At 37.6% G+C, this 16,695-nt stretch overlaps 1 pseudogene; it reads left to right on the forward strand.

The window, feature by feature from the left end:
- Positions 1 to 16,400, forward strand: part of LOC102507669 — a 34,382-nt pseudogene extending 17,982 nt beyond the window's left edge.
- Positions 16,401 to 16,695: the final 295 nt, after the last annotated feature.

The following is a 16,695-nucleotide window of genomic DNA, read 5'->3' on the forward strand; positions in this document are numbered from 1 at the left end:
TGGCCTCCAGAACTCAGCTTGCTTTATAGCATGTCCTACCCCCACATGTGATTCGTGGCTTCCATCTGAGTGTTGCTTGCGGTGATGAGGGGTACTTATAAATGTAAGGGTACTGATTATTTGATGACATTGAAAACTATTGCTATTTAGGCATGATAAAGGTATTGTGACTAGTATTTTGTACAAGAGCCCTTGTCTTTGATAGCTGTGTACTGATGACAGGATGTGGGGAAAGGATAGGGGTCTAGAGACCACAGGTTGTCCATGAGTTCCTAATTGTTGAAGTTGGTTCAGGTAAATGGGAATTCTTTATTCTATTCTCTCTACTTTAGTATGTGTTCACATTCTTTTTTATTTTTATAATTAAAAAAAGTAAAACCAACTGATTTCTTTATAAAAAAAAAGAATATATAGTACTTTTTGTAAAAGCACACATATCCAGTGTATGTATGAGCAAAATATTTCATACAGACATTTTGTGGCAAACAACGTTATCTCAAGAGAAGTCCCAACTTTCTTCATTTAGAACATCTATCCCCAATATAATAATAATTGGCAGATTTTTTTATAATAATTCTAACAGTGAAAATTTATTTTATGTTTTGCACAAATTTCTGAAAATGTTATTTTGGAGATCGGTAGCCATACTTTTGAGGAAACTAGAAGAATTCAGGATCCAGTCTAGCTTACAGGTGTATAACAAAACCTCAGAGACAATGTACAGGACTAGAATCTACATAATTTTTCTCTCACAGGAGAGAAGGGCCTGGAGTTGGTGACCTAGTATCAATCTAACCCAGTCCATGACCAGCTTATCCTAACATGGGAGTCTTTGAGTTGGGTGGCAAGCGCCCTAACAATTTTTAAATGCTCAATCTGTGTGCCTGCCAATTTTTCAGCTGTTGGCTTACAATGTGCCAACATTCTAATTAGCAATAGCCGTTACTACATCCAGTCCAGCTTAAGTCAGTCCCATTCTGGGCCCAGTCTGGTTTTAAGTTAGACCCAGTCCAACTCCAGCCCTTAAGCAACAGCAATTCCCAGTGTGGAATCTGAGGAGAGTGGGGAGAGAATTTTGGGAGAAATTGCAGTCAGATGGGGACCTGTGGAAGGTCAGTTAGGCCAGGAGTTTGACTCAAAGAGAGCAGAGCTCAGAACCAAGAGGAACTTACTGATGGCCCTCAGAAACAGCGAGAAAGAGAACTCATAGTTTTCTCTGTGCCTGTTTTTCATTGCCCCTGAAGCCATCAGAAGTTCACTTTGGATCTCTATACTGCCGCCAAATCTGTTAGAAAACAAAATTCAACTGAGTAAAAGTTTAAAATCTTATTGGCTTTCTTGAACAATTCATGAATTGAGCAACGTCTCATAGCCAGTGGAAAACAGCTCTAAGGAGCTGCACAAAATGTAAAGAATTTATAGGCAGAAGCAGGAAGGAAAAGAATTGTTTAAGGTTTAGGTCACTGGTTACCTATCAAGGATTACCTCACTAGTGCTCACCAGGTAATTCTAGATTGACTGATTAAAGATTACATTCCTAGGAGACATTGAATCTGCAGTTAGATTAGGTATTAAGTCTTGGTTTGGTACCATGGGTTCAGCACAAGTGACTCCATTTTGGTCCCGTTGTCTCTTTTCTAACACCACAAAACAACTAAAACAAAACTCAGCTAAATTGTTTGCCTTTTTATAGTAAGGACTTCTTTAATCCAGTGACTTGTACCTTATTTCAATAAGGCCTCACCAGAATTGCCTTTAATATCCAAATTCCAAAACACAGTCTGTTCAAGGCAAACTTGATTTTTTCTAACATGCATCTCAGAACTTTTCCAGATTCTGCTCATTGCCTATATCCAAAACTACTTCCACATGTTTATGTATTCATTACAGCAACACTCCACTTCTCAGCACTCAAACGTGTTAATTTGATTGGACTACTGTAACAAAATACCACATATTGGGAGGCTTAAAAAAAAACCAGAAATTAACTTTCTCTTATTTCTGGAAGCGGGACGCCTAAGATTAAGGTTTTGGAAGATCTGGTTTCTTCTGAGCCCTCTCTGCTTGCCTTGCAGATGGCTTTTTCTCTTTATTTCTGGTGTCTCTTCCTCATCTTTTTAAAATTGATGTACAGTTAATTTACAATATTGTTAATGTCAGATGTATACTATAGTGATTCAATATTTTTATAATATTCCACGTAAAGGTATTATAAATTGTTAACCATGCTCCCTATGCTATAAAATATATCCTTGTAGTTTACTTATTTTATACAGAGTAGTTTGAACTACTTGATTCCGTACCTCTGTTTGCTCCCCCTTCTCCCCCTCCCCACTGGTAACCATATCTGTGAATCTGTTTCTGTTTTGTTATATTTATTCATTTATTTTATTTTCTAGATTCCACATATAAGTGATAACAAATAGTCCATGTCTTTCTTTGTCTGGCTTATTTCACTAAGTTTAATACCCTCAGCTTCATTTATGTTGTTGCAAATGGCAAAATTTTTTATTTTTTAGAGCTAAGTGATATTCTAATGTATGTAGATATAAATATATCTCTCTATATATGATCTATCTATCATCACATCTTCTTTCTCCAGTCATCTGTTGATGGACACTTAAGATGTTTCCATATCTTAGCTATAGAAAATAATGCTGCTATGAACACTGGGGTACAATATGTGACTCTTTGTTTTTCTCTTGCTGCCTTTAGAATTCTATCTTAAACTTTTGCCATTTTAATTATGATATGTCTTGGTGTGAGTCTGTTTGAGTTCATCTTGTTTGGAACTCTTCTGTGAATCCCGTACCTGGATATCTGTTTCTTTCTTCAGGTTTGGGAATTTTTCAGCCATAATTTTATCAAATACAATTTCTACTGCTTTATCTCTTTCTTCTCCTTCTGAGATCCTTTTAATACAAATGATAGTATGCCTGATTTTGTGCCAGAAGTCCCTTAAATTGTCCTCGTTTATTAAAAATTTGTTTTTCTCTTTCCTGTTTTGTTTGGGTGATTTTCATTACTCAATCTTACAAACCACTTTTGCATTCTTCTATATCGCCCAGTTTGTTGTTAATTCCTTCTAATGTGTTTTTCATTTCAGTTTTTGTATTCATCAGCTCTGAGTAGCTCTTTTAAAATATATTTTAGCTCCTGGTTAAGATTCTTACTGTGTTCTTCTTTTCTTTTCCCAAGTTCAACTAACATTCTTATTACTAATGCTTTGAACTCTATCTGGTAAATTATCTCTCTTTTATTAATTGTTCTTTCAGGGTTTTTTCTTGTTCTTTCATTTAAAACAATTTCCTCTGTCTTCTCATTTTGTTTAATTTTCTTTCTCTCTTTGTAAACAGCTACCTATCCTGGTCTTGAAGGAGTGTCTTTGTGTGGGAGTGTTCCTGTGCAGTGTGCTTGTGGCCAGTGACTGTGGTGGGAGAGCTGGATCTGAAGTGAGTATGAGTTGAGTCTTCCCCCTGGGTTTTCTGGCAACTGTCACCTTGGGGTTGGTGAGGTTGGAGAAGGAGTGGCTAGATCCAGGCCAAGTGTGACTAGGAGTGTCTCCTCTGCTCAGTGGCTGTCACTGTCTTATCAGGGGTGGGGTCAGGTGCCAAGGTGTTGGAGAAGAATCCCTGAGGATTGTATCTGATTTGGTTCTGCTCCCTCTAGTATGCCATCCTCCTGGAAACAGCACATTTGCCAGAGGTGAGCAGCACTAGAGCAACAGTGCCCAGAGCTGGTATCCAGTATAGGTTGAGGTGCACAATGGGATGGTCCTGGCACACCAGTCAGAGCTCCAGATAGTTCCCAATTTACTGTCTCCACCTGCAAAAGCTATGGCTACCCTTGTTCAGATGCAGTGTCATGTCTGAGCCAGCTCTGTTCCCCCTGGTGTGCACTCTCCCCGGTAATCACAGCGTCACCCTAGTGAGCGCTGCACCAGAGCTGGAGGGACCGGAGTGGGCATTTGTCAGAAGCCAGGACATATGCTGGGGCAGTCGTGGGACACAGGCCAAGCCCCAGGTATTTTCAATCTGCTTCCTCCGTCTTGTTTCTAGGAGTATGCAATCATGTGTGTGCATTCCTCATGCGTGGTGCTTCAGTTTTTTACAGCCCTCCTGAAAGTCCCACTGGTTTTCAAACCAGTTAAGGAAATTTATCTTCCAGGTGTTAGACCTCAGGGTTGGGGTGCCAGATATGTGATTTGATCCTCTCACTCCCCAGGGAGAATCTTTGAGCCATTGACATCCTTCATTTTCTGGGTCCCCTTCTTGGGGCACAGGTCTCTAAATTTATTACTTTTTGCTTCCTACCTGATTTATGTGGATCTTTCCCTTCCTACCTGACTTTGTGTGATGAAGGAATTTGAACATGATATAAAGAAATGGAAATATATCCCCTACTCTTGAATTAAAAGAATTGATATTGTTAAAATGGCCATACTGCACAAAGCAATCTGCAGATTTAATGCAATCCCAATCAAAACATACATGATGTTGTTCACAGGACTAGAAAAAAATGATCCTAAAATTTATATGGAATCACAAAATAGCCAGAATTGCCAAAGCAATCCTGAAGAAAAAGAACGAATCTGAAGGCATAACCCTCACAGACTTCAGACAATACTACAAAAGTACAGGAATCAAAACAGCATCATATTGGCACAAAACAGAAATACAGATCAATGGGACAGAATAGAGAGCCCAGAAATAAACCCACAAACTTTTGGTCAATTAATCTTTGACAAAGGAGGCAAGAATATACAATGGAGAAAAGACAGTCTCCTTTTTATTGTTTGTTTGTTTTTTTAAGACAGTCTCTTTGACAAATGGTGTTGGGAAAGTTGGACAGCCATATGTAAATCAGTGAAGTTAGAACACTCTTTCACACCATACACAAACATAAACTCAGAATGGTGCAGGCACCTACGTATAACACATGGCACTATAAAATCCTAGAAGAGAACATAGGCAAAACATTCTTGGACAAAAATTGTAGCAGTATTTTCTTAGGTAAGCCTCCCAAGGTGAAATAAATAAAAGCAAAAGTAAACAAATGGTATCCAATTAAACCTAAAAGCTTGTTTACAGCAAGGGAAACCATCAAATTAACAAAAGGACAACCTAAAAAATGGGAGAAAATAGTTGTAAATGATGCAATTGACCAGGGGTTCAATATCCAAAATATACGAACAGGTCATACAAGTCAATATCAGGAAACAACCCAATTAAAATATGGGCAGAAAACACAAAGACATCTCTCCAGTGAAGACATATGGATGCTGAACAGGCACATGAAAAGATGTTCAACATTGCTAATTATTAGAGAAGTGCAAATCAAAACCACACTGAAGTATCACTTAACACTGGTCAGAATTGATGTCATCAGAAAGTTCGCAAATAATAGGGAGTTCTGGTCAAGATAGCAGAGAAGTAGGACCACGAGCTCGCCTCTCCTTGCAACTACAGCAAAACCACAACTGACCGTTGACAACCATCAAAGATAAAAAGACTGGAACCTAGCAAAAAGATTTTCTTCAACCCTAAAAAAAAAAGAGGGAACCACAGGAGGACGGTAGGAGGGGTGTGCTCGCAATAAAATCAGACCCTGTACCTCCTGGGTGGGCAACCTACAAGCTGAAGAATAATTAAGTCGCAGAGCCCCTCCCACAGGAGTGAGAGTTCTGGGCCCCACATCAGTCTCCCCAGCCTGGGGTTCTGGCTTTGGGAGGACGAGACCCCAGGACATCTGATTTTGAAGGCCAGTGTGGCTTTACTCCAGGAGCCCCATGGGGCTGGGGGAAACAGACTTTCTTCTCTTGAGAAGTGCACACAGAATCTCATGTGCACCAGGTCCAAGGGCAGAGGCAGTGATTTCATAGGAACCTGGACCAGACCTGCCTGCTGGGTTTGGAAGGTCTCCTGGGGAGGTAGGGGTGGCTGCGGCTCACCCTGGGGACATAAAAGCTGGTGGCAGACCTTCTGGGAGTGTTCATCTACATCAGCTTTCCTGGAGGCTGACATCTTGACTGGATTAATACCAAGACTCAGCCCCACCCAACAGCCTGTAGGCTTAAAGACTGGGACGCCTCAGGCCGGACAACATACTGGGTGGGAACACAGCCTCACCCATCAGCCGACTTCCTGAGCCACAAATGCCTCTAGGCTGGGCCCTACCCACCAGAGGACCAGCACCAAGCTTCACCCAGCAGTGGGCAGACATTTTTTCCTTCAGCCAGAAAATCTGCATAAGTCTCTTGTCCAGCCTCATCCACCAGGGGGCAGATACCAAAAATAAGAAAACAAACAATCCCAAAGCCTGAGGAAGGAATCCATAAACACAGGCCAGACACTGCCCTGGTACTGGCTGGACCCTGGTCCTTGGATGGCAAAGCAGGTGTGTATTTCTATACACTAACCACAACCATACAAACAACAAGAACTTATTGTATAGCACAGGAATCTATATTCAATATCTTGTAATAATCTCTAATGGAAAATAATCTAAATATATATATATTTTATATGTATATGTAACTGAATCACTTGGCTGTACACCTGAAACTAACATAATATTGTAAATCAACTATACTTCAATAAAAAGAAAGTCTAGCACACACACACACACACAAAGAGTAGAAGTTTAATGTTCTCATCAAAACACAACAAATTCTAATTACTTTAAGTGAATAATGTGTTGACTTACCTTATTATGATAAACATTTTGCAATATATATGTGTATCAAATTATCATATCGTACACCTTAAATTTACACAATGTTATATGTCAATTATATCTCAATAATACTAGAAAAAAAGATAATTGAATAGACTGACACACAAATGTACACATATATAGCAACTTTAGGGTCATTGTTTATTTTACCAAAATACAGACATTCATTATAATGTTTCCCCCACAAACCTTGTCTTCTTCCCCGCAAAACTCCTTCTGGATATCTTTCTAATTATATTGTGTATTTTTAACTCATTCTTTACAATAGCTTTGTAATAGCTCTTTCCGTCATATGGATGAACCACAATTTATTCAGCCATTGTCACATTGGTTGTTGCCAGTCTTTGAGAAAAAAATTCCACAAAAATACATGCAAGTACATATGTTAACTATTGATACTTTTATTTCATTTATTTTGGAAAATTCCCAGAAGGAGAATTCCTGAAAAGAATGTAAAACACAATTTAATTTTAATAAATTGGATTCCAAAAAAGCCATAATAGGAACATTATTACCAGCAACGCTCATAAATGCCATTTTCCACACATCTTATCGACCAATAGATTTTAGTGTGCTTTTTGATGAGCTGAGGGGTGGTAAACTACATATACTATAATTTAAATTTTTTCCTGTGGGGCACAACTTTTGCAATATATTTCACCCATAAAGTTTTATTATGACTCATATGGGCTGATATCAGGACTATTTACATATTTACAGAAAACGAAAGAAAAAACTCTGCATCAAACCTTAGGCCTTATTACTGAGACTCTTACTGCACTACCCATGAACTTAGGACTCTTGCCAAAAAACTTCTACCCAAGTCAAGCAGGGAGAATGGGGTCAACATATTGAGTTTTCTAGGGCATTTGAAAGGAAAAAAAAATGTGATGTTATCATTGCCCCTGATAAAAACCAATTCTTTTTCACATATCAGTCACATGTGTCTTTCCTAGGATGTTGGTGTTTCTAACAATGGGAATGAACAAGATCTAAAGCACTAATAATACCAAATAAGGCTGAGCCTCAAGGACACTGAAAGATGTCTAAATATTTCAGGTATAAAAAGAAGATTGGAACTTTTTCTATGCTTATGAACTGGTTTCAAGAACAGCAGTTAAATTGATCCATTTTGGAAACAAATGATTAGAAACTGATTGCAAAAATGCTCCTCACAAAGTATTTATGATCGAATTAATATTATCAGTTGAATTCCACAATATGGGGTGCCTACAGAGCTACAGCAAAGTTCCTCACACTGGAAAATGCAACTGTGGATGCTCCTGGAATCTTTGTTCTTGATCTTCTAGATTATTATTCTCCACCTTGACATTTATGTTTTCCATTTAGAGACTGGATGTTTCCTCAGGACTTTCTGAAAAGCTCCAACCACATCTTTATTTCTCAGGCTGTAGATGAGTGGATTGAGCATGGGTGTGAGGACAGTGCAAAATACAGACACAGCCTGCTCCTGATCAGGGGAATGGGAGGAACCAGGTGTCATGTACATATAAACACATGGTCCTAGATAAAAACTTACCACTGTAAGATGGGAGGAGCAGGTGGCCAAGGCTTTGTTCCTGCCTTGGGGAGATTTCATATGAAGGACAGTGAGAAAGATGAAAGTATAGGAAGACATAATGAATCCAAAAGGGATGATGATAAATGCAATGCCCATCACAAAGACCACCACCTCATAAGTGGAAGTGTCTTTGCATGAGATCTTCATGATTGCTGGCATCTCACAAAAGAAATGGTGGATTTCTCTGGAGCCGCAGATAGGCAGATTCATGGTATAGGATGTGTGGACTGTGGAAACTAAAATGCCCCCAGTCCAAGACACTATGACCATTTGCAGACAGATCTCGTGGTTTATGATGACTGCATATCTCAAGGGGTTACAGACAGCTACATATCGGTCATAGGCCATGAGGGTCAAGAGGATACATTCAGCACCCCCAAGAGTGAAAAAGAAAAACATCTGGGTTCCACAGGCAACAATTGTGATATCCTTCCTTCCAGAGAAAAAGTTTACCATCATCTTTGGGACAGTGCTGCTGATGAGGGCCAGGTCTATGAGAGAAAGCTGGCTGAGCAGAAAGTACATTGGAGTGTGGAGCCTCAAGTCCATCCATATCAGAAGAAGCAAGATGAAGTTCCCAATTACTGCGACAAGGTAAATCAAGATGATGATGTAGATAAGGATACTGACATACTTCATATTGGGGAACAGTCCTAAGAGAGTAAAATCTGTTGTCAATGTCTTGTTTTCTTCCTCCATGGCTATGACTGTTCTGGTTGAACCAAAAGAGGAAGAAAAGGAAAATACAAGTCAAATGAAATGCTTTAAAGCCTTTAAAAATATTTTTATTGGTCAGTTATTGCTCTAGTGATGTGAGGTGAAAAATAACTCCACAAATTTCTGTGGCTTTTGACAACAAACATGTATTTTCTTGCTCCCCTATCTTTGAGGCAGGTGGGGCATTTTGCTTGAGGCTGCCAGCAAAGTACGTATATATATACTCCACCATATATATATGTCTCTTGTTCTGGGGCTTGCTCTTCTCAAGGAAGACAGCAGAAGCCAAAATGGGCAAGCAAAAATCACAAGATTTGCCCCTAAGGCCTAAACTTAGAACTGAAATCTATTACTTTCAATCACATTCCACTGACTAGAGCAAGTCACACTGAGAAGTCCAATATCAATGTGGCCAAGAAGTTAACTCCACTCACAGTGAACCATGAAAGGATGAATGAAGAAGGAACTGGAACCAATTAATATGGTCTATTATGTTTCCCAGAGTTCCTTCCACCACCATCCTCAATTTCATGGTCTTGATGCTGGGTTTTCAGATATTTCATAATTTAATTCTTAGTCTTCTGTTAAGCCCCCAAAATAAATATGGGTTTCCTATAATCATAAACTATTTTCACTATGGCAAATGCCTTGAGGTCAGTATGTAGCCATTTCGATATCCACGCCAAGACATGCAACAGGTAAACACATAAACTTTATTTCTTTGCAGTGCTCTGCCTGTGGATCTGGAAACTATAGATGGGTGCAAAATAGAGTGCCGTGAAATGAATCTGTCCTTCTGCTTGAATAGAATTTGGGAGGTCATTTTCTAAAATAGTACACATCAACCGAGAAACGAAGCAATATACACTGTTGCATTTTCTTTTAGATTTATTCACAGACACTTATATGAACCACATCAGGATAAATTCAGAAATAATAATCAAATCAGATTCCAGAAGCTCTAAGTCAGAAATAAGACTGTGCCTGCATTCAAGAGGAAGAATATACTCCTCCCTACAAGTTTATGGAAATCGAAAAGGAGAATTTTCTACCCTAATCACTAGTTACTCAGATTGTATTTAGGCATCAAAAACCAAAAATCAATCCACAGCAAATCTATAGGGTAGGAAAGTGCAGTTAAGGGATGGGGTGAGGGTCAATTTTTGAAAGGAAAACTCTGATTGGAACAAGAAAAGCCCATTAAAATTTCCCACTTTTCCTCCCTACCAAGTGGTACCTCCTGGTGGCACCAGTGGTGATGTGTAAATTCCTACTGAAGATGAAGATAACACTGAGGATTTACTGTTAATGCTGCTGCTTTGATGTTTACTAGGTTTACTTACCTCTGAGACCCAATGCTTATGTTTTCCCACCTGCTGGCTACTAAATTTCCAGGTAGAGATTATGGAAAGCTCCTACGGACAAGGGGGGCAGAAATTGAAGAAAGAACCAGATCCAAGAGGTGATTTAATTTAGTAACATCATTCTTAATGTTTGTTCAATACTAAATATTCACCCCTGGCTTCTCAAGTTGCTACAAAGAACTCTATTAAAGGGGAAATATTATCCTGAAGCAAGGCAAACCAGTAGATATGATTATTGGAAGCCCAGCCAGTCTGTTCTTCATTTTACCTGTGCTCACTTAAAACCTACACACACTGGATTTTCAACACATCACGCTTGCCCCACGTAGTGGTGCTCCTGGTTACTTTTTGAGGAAGGCTTGGTGTCAGGAGATGTGAGCATTTTGGTTTCCACCTGCAGGCAGTATTTTTGAGGTCATACAGACAATTAAAAGCACACATGACAACAGCAGGTGACCCCAGGAGAATCCTTGAGGCAAATAGGAAACCACAGAGGAAGTGAGTCCCTAGACATCCATTAAAAGATTTGTTTTCCTCTGTTGCGTTGGGTTTTGCTTTCATAATAAAATCTCTCAGCAAATTAGATATAGAACAAACATGACTCAACATAATACAGGCCATATGTGACAAACCCACAGCTAATAGCATACTCAGTGGTAAAGGGTGAAAGTTTTTCCTCTAGGATCAGGAACAAGACAAGGGTGCCCACGTTCACCATTCCTATTCAATATATACTGGAAGTCCTAGCCAAGACAATCAGACAAGAAAAAGAAGTAAAAGGCATTCAAATCACAAAGGAAAACATTGTCTCTGTTTGATGATGACATAATCTTGTGTAAAGGGAATTCTAAAGACTCCAAATTAAAAAGACTTTGACTACTAAATAAATTCAGTAAAGCTTCAGGATACAAAATTAACATGCAAAACTCATTTGCATTTCTATACACTAGCAATGAACTATCTGAAAAAGAATTAAAGAAACATTCTCATTCATAATAGCATCAAAAACAGTAAGATACTTAGGAGTAAATTTAACCAAGGATTTGAAAGCTCTATGCATTAAAAAGTATAAGACATTGACAAAAGAAATTGAAGAGGACAAAAATAAATGGAACTACATCCTTTATTCATAGATTTAACATTGAGTTGATACTGTTAAAATAGCATACTACTCAAGCCATCTATATATTCAAAGAAATCCCTATCAAAATTCTAATGGCATTCTTCAAAGAAATAGAGAACACAATCCTAAAATTTGTAGGAAATCTCAAAAGACCCCGAGTAGACAAAAAAGTCTTGATATAGAAATACAGAACAATATGGAGACATTGTACTTTCTGGTTTCAAACTATATTACAATACTATAGTAATCAAAACAGTATGGCATATGTCTGGCATAAAATCAGACACATAGACCAAAGAAACAGAATCAAGATCCCAAGAATAAATCCATGCATATCTTGTCAACTAACATTTGACAAAGGAGCCAGAAATATTCAGTGGGGGAAGAATAGTATCTTTAACAAATCATGTTGGAAAAACTAGATCTCTACATGCAAAAATAAAATAAAATAAGACCCTATTTAGTTTACCATAATGTATTACACACTTGAAAGTTGTTAAAAAAGTAGATCTTAAATGTTCTTACCATAAAAAAAATAAAGGTAATTATATGACTTGATGGAAGTGTTAGCTAATGGTGGTAATAATTTCACAAATATATATGTGTATCAAATTAACACATTGTACACCTTAACTTACATAATATTATATGTCAATAAAGCTAAAAAAGAACTGATTCCAATTTTATACCACTCACAAAACTTAACTCAAAATGGTTTCAGAACTTAAACCTAAAGTTAAACCTGAAACCCTGAAATTCCTAGAGAAAAGCATAGAAAAAGGGACAGGATTGATACTTGCCATCAGTCTTGGCAACAATTTTTGGATGTGACACCAAAAGCACAAGCAACAAAAGCAAAATTTAAAGTGACTCCATCAAACTTAAAAAGCTGTACACAGCAAAAGAAACAATCAACAAAATTCAAAGACAAGCTACAGATGAGGAGAAAAATACTTGCAAAGGGTTTAATACCCCAAATATACAAGTTTCCTTTGATGTGTGAAAATAGAGCATTCCTGTGAAACCTTTGGCAAGCCAAAATGGCATAAAGGGAAAAGTAGCCCTCACTTTCTGAAAGTTTGTGTTATGCCACGTTTCTTGTACAAAAGACCAGCGTTAGTATACGTTTTCACTAACTGAAAGAAATACAAAAAGGATTTTCACTTTTATGGAAAAAACCATTACTCTACTCATGTATAAGGAACTTTAACAACTCGATAGCAAGAAAACAAACAGTCTGATTAAAAAATGGGCAGAGGAACTGATTAGATGTTTTTCCAAAAGAAGACATGCATGTTGTCCACAAACATACAAAAAGGTGATCTGTATCACTAATCATTAGGAAAATGCAAATCAAAACCACAATGAGGTCTTATCTTACACCTGCCAAGATGGCTATTATCAAAAGGACAAGAGAGAACAAATGCTGTCAAGGGTGTGAAGAAAAGTAGACTGTTGGTGGAATGTAAACTGGTACAGCACTATGGAAAACAGTATGGTGACTCCCGAAAGCATAAAATTAGAATTACCATATGATCCAGCAGTCCTACTTCTGGTTATATATCCAAAGAAGATGAAGTCATTCTATTGAAGAGACATCTCCACTCCACGTTTATTGTAACGTTATTCACAATGGCCAAGATACGGGAACAGTCAGCTGTGTTACTTTTACATTGCCGTTTAGCAAATTAGCATGAACTTAGCAGTTTAAAATTACTCCAATTGATTAATAGTTTGTGGTCAGGAGTCAAGAACGTTTTAGTTGGGTCCTACAAAATCTGAAATCACGGTGTTGTCTAGCTAGGTACTCAGGATCCCTGATATATTTGGAGGCATTATTTTGTCTTCTTGCTCTCAGTTCTAAGGATTTGCTCTTGGTTCCTTAGCATTTGGTTCCTGCATAACATGGTAGCTAGCTGTCTGAGGGCTAGCAGAAGGACCTCTGGTGCTGCCGTTTTCCTCTTTGAAGGATGTTCCTAACAATAACAAGCCACCCAGGACGCTCTCCCTTTTGCTTCACATTAAAATCAACAAATTAGGTACATTAATAGAAACAAAAAACCCCACTTGTCAAGAAATGCTTTCCTACCAGATTTAAGACGTAAATGCATACAACAGTATAATCTGTGAAAACAACAAATAAAGGGGGAAGACTAGAGCTATAAAAGAGCAGAATAATTTAATATTGTCAAAACTGAAGCGTGCTTTAAAGTATAGCTTTTATTATTATTATTTAGCTATAGGAAGATCAACAGATTAGGAGACAGTTGTCATTGAAAAAACAGTATGTCATACACAGAGATACCATGAGAAGTGGCCAAGCCATGTCACAGGGGGACCACTCAGGAAAGCAGGAAAGCACTGGTGTCAGTCAGGAGGTACAATGAGCAAGGGGAAAATGTAGGCAAGACGTTTATTGTGGTTTCTGTGAGAAGAAAAGGATAAACCAGGATGAGCGAGCTTAGATTTGGCAAGCTGGGATAATTTCACAGGTTGTGGGATGTAGGAGCTATTCTACTTGTCTGGTATCTGGCCCTAGGATGATTCAAGCAGGTGGATTGTGTATCAGAACGCAAGAGCCCAAAAAGGAGGGAGATGGGGTAAAGTAAAAGGCATTCAATGAGCTCTGGATAGGCTGATTTCTGTTTGAATGGCACTCCCCCAGGAAAACTGTGTACTTTCTTTAGAAACGGGCCAATTATCTAAAGTATCTTGTCCCACCACAATAAAATAAAATGAAAAACCATTTATGTATAAAACCTAGAAAATGCACAAATATGTGGAATTAAACAACATGCTCTTAACCGTGTGTCAAAAAAGGAAGAACAAGAAAAATCAGGAAAATAATTTCATAGGAATGAAAATGAAATAGAACGATACTTATAAATGCAGCACAAGCCATGCTTGGAGAAAATTTTGTCATTGTAAAACTCTGTATTAGAAAGAAAAACAGACCTAAAATCAATAGCATAATATTTCACTTTAAGGAACTAGAAAAAGAAGATCAAACTAAACAAAGATAGAATAAGGAAGAAAATAATAGAGATTAGAGCAGAGATAAATCTTGAAGAGAGAAAATCAACAGAATCTCATGTTGTTTCTTTAAAAGATCAACAAAATGGACAGAACTTTAACTAGACTGATTAAGAAAAGAGATGACTCAAATTACTAAATCATAAATTTAAGAGGGGACATTACTATCCACCTAAAATAAGTAAAAATAATGATAAGAGAATAGTAATGATGAATTATACAACAACAGACTAGATAACTTAGATGAAATGAACAAAACCCAAGAATGATGCAAATTATCCAAATAGTCTCACGAAGAAATAGGCAACCTGAATACACTTACAACAAGTTAGGAGACTGAATCAGTTGTCAAAACCTCCCAAGAAAGAAAAGCCCCGTACCAGATAGTGTCACTGGTGAATTCTGTCCATCATGTAAAGAAAAATTAACATCAGTTTTCTAAAACTCTTCCCAAAAATAGAAGAGGAGAAAAGACTTCCTAATTCATTCTGTAAAGCCAGAAGTATCCGGCCTAATATGGAAGCCAGACAAAGACATTAAAAGAAAAGAAATCTGTAGACCAAATCCCTTATAAATATAAATGCAGATGCCTTAACGAAATACTAGCAGACTGAATCTGGCAACATTTTTAAAAGATTATGAAACATGACCAATGGGACTTATCCCAGGAATTCAAATCTGGATGAACATACAAAAATCAATCAATGTAATACACCAGATTAACAGAATAAAGGAGGAAAAAACCCACATGATTGTCTCAATTAATGTAGTAAAAGTATTTTACAAAATCCAAAACATTTTCATAATTTAAAAAGTTAAACTAAGAATAGAAAGGAAATTCCCCAACATGATGTGGGCATTTGTAAAAAGCCCGCAGCTAACATCCTACTCAGTATTGGAAACTGAAATCTTCCCTCTGAGATCAGCAAGAGGATGCTAGTTTCACCATTTCTATTTAACATATACTGAAGCCATAACCAGAGCAAGTAGGCAGGAAAAGGAAATAACAATCATTCAAAAGGAAAAGAAGAAGTAACTTAACCCAATTCAAAGTTGGCATAATCTTATACATAGAAAATCCTAAAGAATCCACAAAAACCGTTAGACCTAATGAAGAAATTCAGTAAAGTTGCAGACAAGTTTCTTTTTACCATACAGAAATCAGTTGCATGCCTGTAGACTAGCAGTCAGCAATCCAAAAAGGAAATTAATAAAACCATTCCATTTTAAGTGTATTAAAAAAAATACCTAAAAATAAGATTCACCAAAGAAATGAAAGAGTTGTACGCTGCAGTCTACAAAACATTGCTGAAAGAAATTTGAAAAGATGTAAATAAATCAAAAGACAACCCATGTTCATGAATTAGAAGAGTTATTATTGTTAGAATGGCAGTAATACATAAATTTATAAATGCATTCAGTGCAATTGTTATTAAAATTTCAATGGTCTTTTTTGCAGAAATAGAAAAGCTGATGCTGTATTTCAAGACGACCCTCTAACAGCCTTGAGACTTTTGCCTTTATAAACCCCTTACTCTTTCTCTTCCCCAGAATACTTCGTTTTACCCAATATGTCTCCTAAATTGCAATTTCTAAGATTCCCAAATAAAATAATTTGTACCCTTCTGTGTGTGTGTGTGTGGTTTTTTTTTTTTTTTTTTTTTTTTTTGTGGTCAACATTATGGTGTCAGAAGTGAGATACAGAGCAACCTGTCCCCTCCTCCAGCACCACCACTGATTTGAGTAAGGGACCTACAAGAATTCATTGATAAGATAGCATAGAGAGCCTCCTCAGTGATCCTGGATTGTAGTGGTAACTCCTCCTACACCTGAATGCCCTGCCTTGGTAGAGGTTCTAGCTTGTTTAGATGTCCTCTATGGTGGCTTCTGTTCTCAGGACTATATTTCCTGTTTTGTCTTTGTGAGTAATTATTTTTGGAACGATGGGAAGTTCACTGTATAAGGGGAAGTCTGCAAAGCAGCTTCTTCTGGAACTTGCTTTATATACAAGACTTTGGGCCCTCATTCTGCAAGTATTAATCTCACCAGACTATAACTACCTGAGATGACTTACAATTAAATTGGCCAACTTGAGGCTCATTTGGGAATCCTAAATTAGTTTATTTGTGCACTCAGAGAAA

This window comes from Camelus ferus, chromosome 3 (genome assembly GCF_009834535.1).
Source record: "Camelus ferus isolate YT-003-E chromosome 3, BCGSAC_Cfer_1.0, whole genome shotgun sequence".
NCBI classification, from domain to species: domain Eukaryota; kingdom Metazoa; phylum Chordata; class Mammalia; order Artiodactyla; family Camelidae; genus Camelus; species Camelus ferus.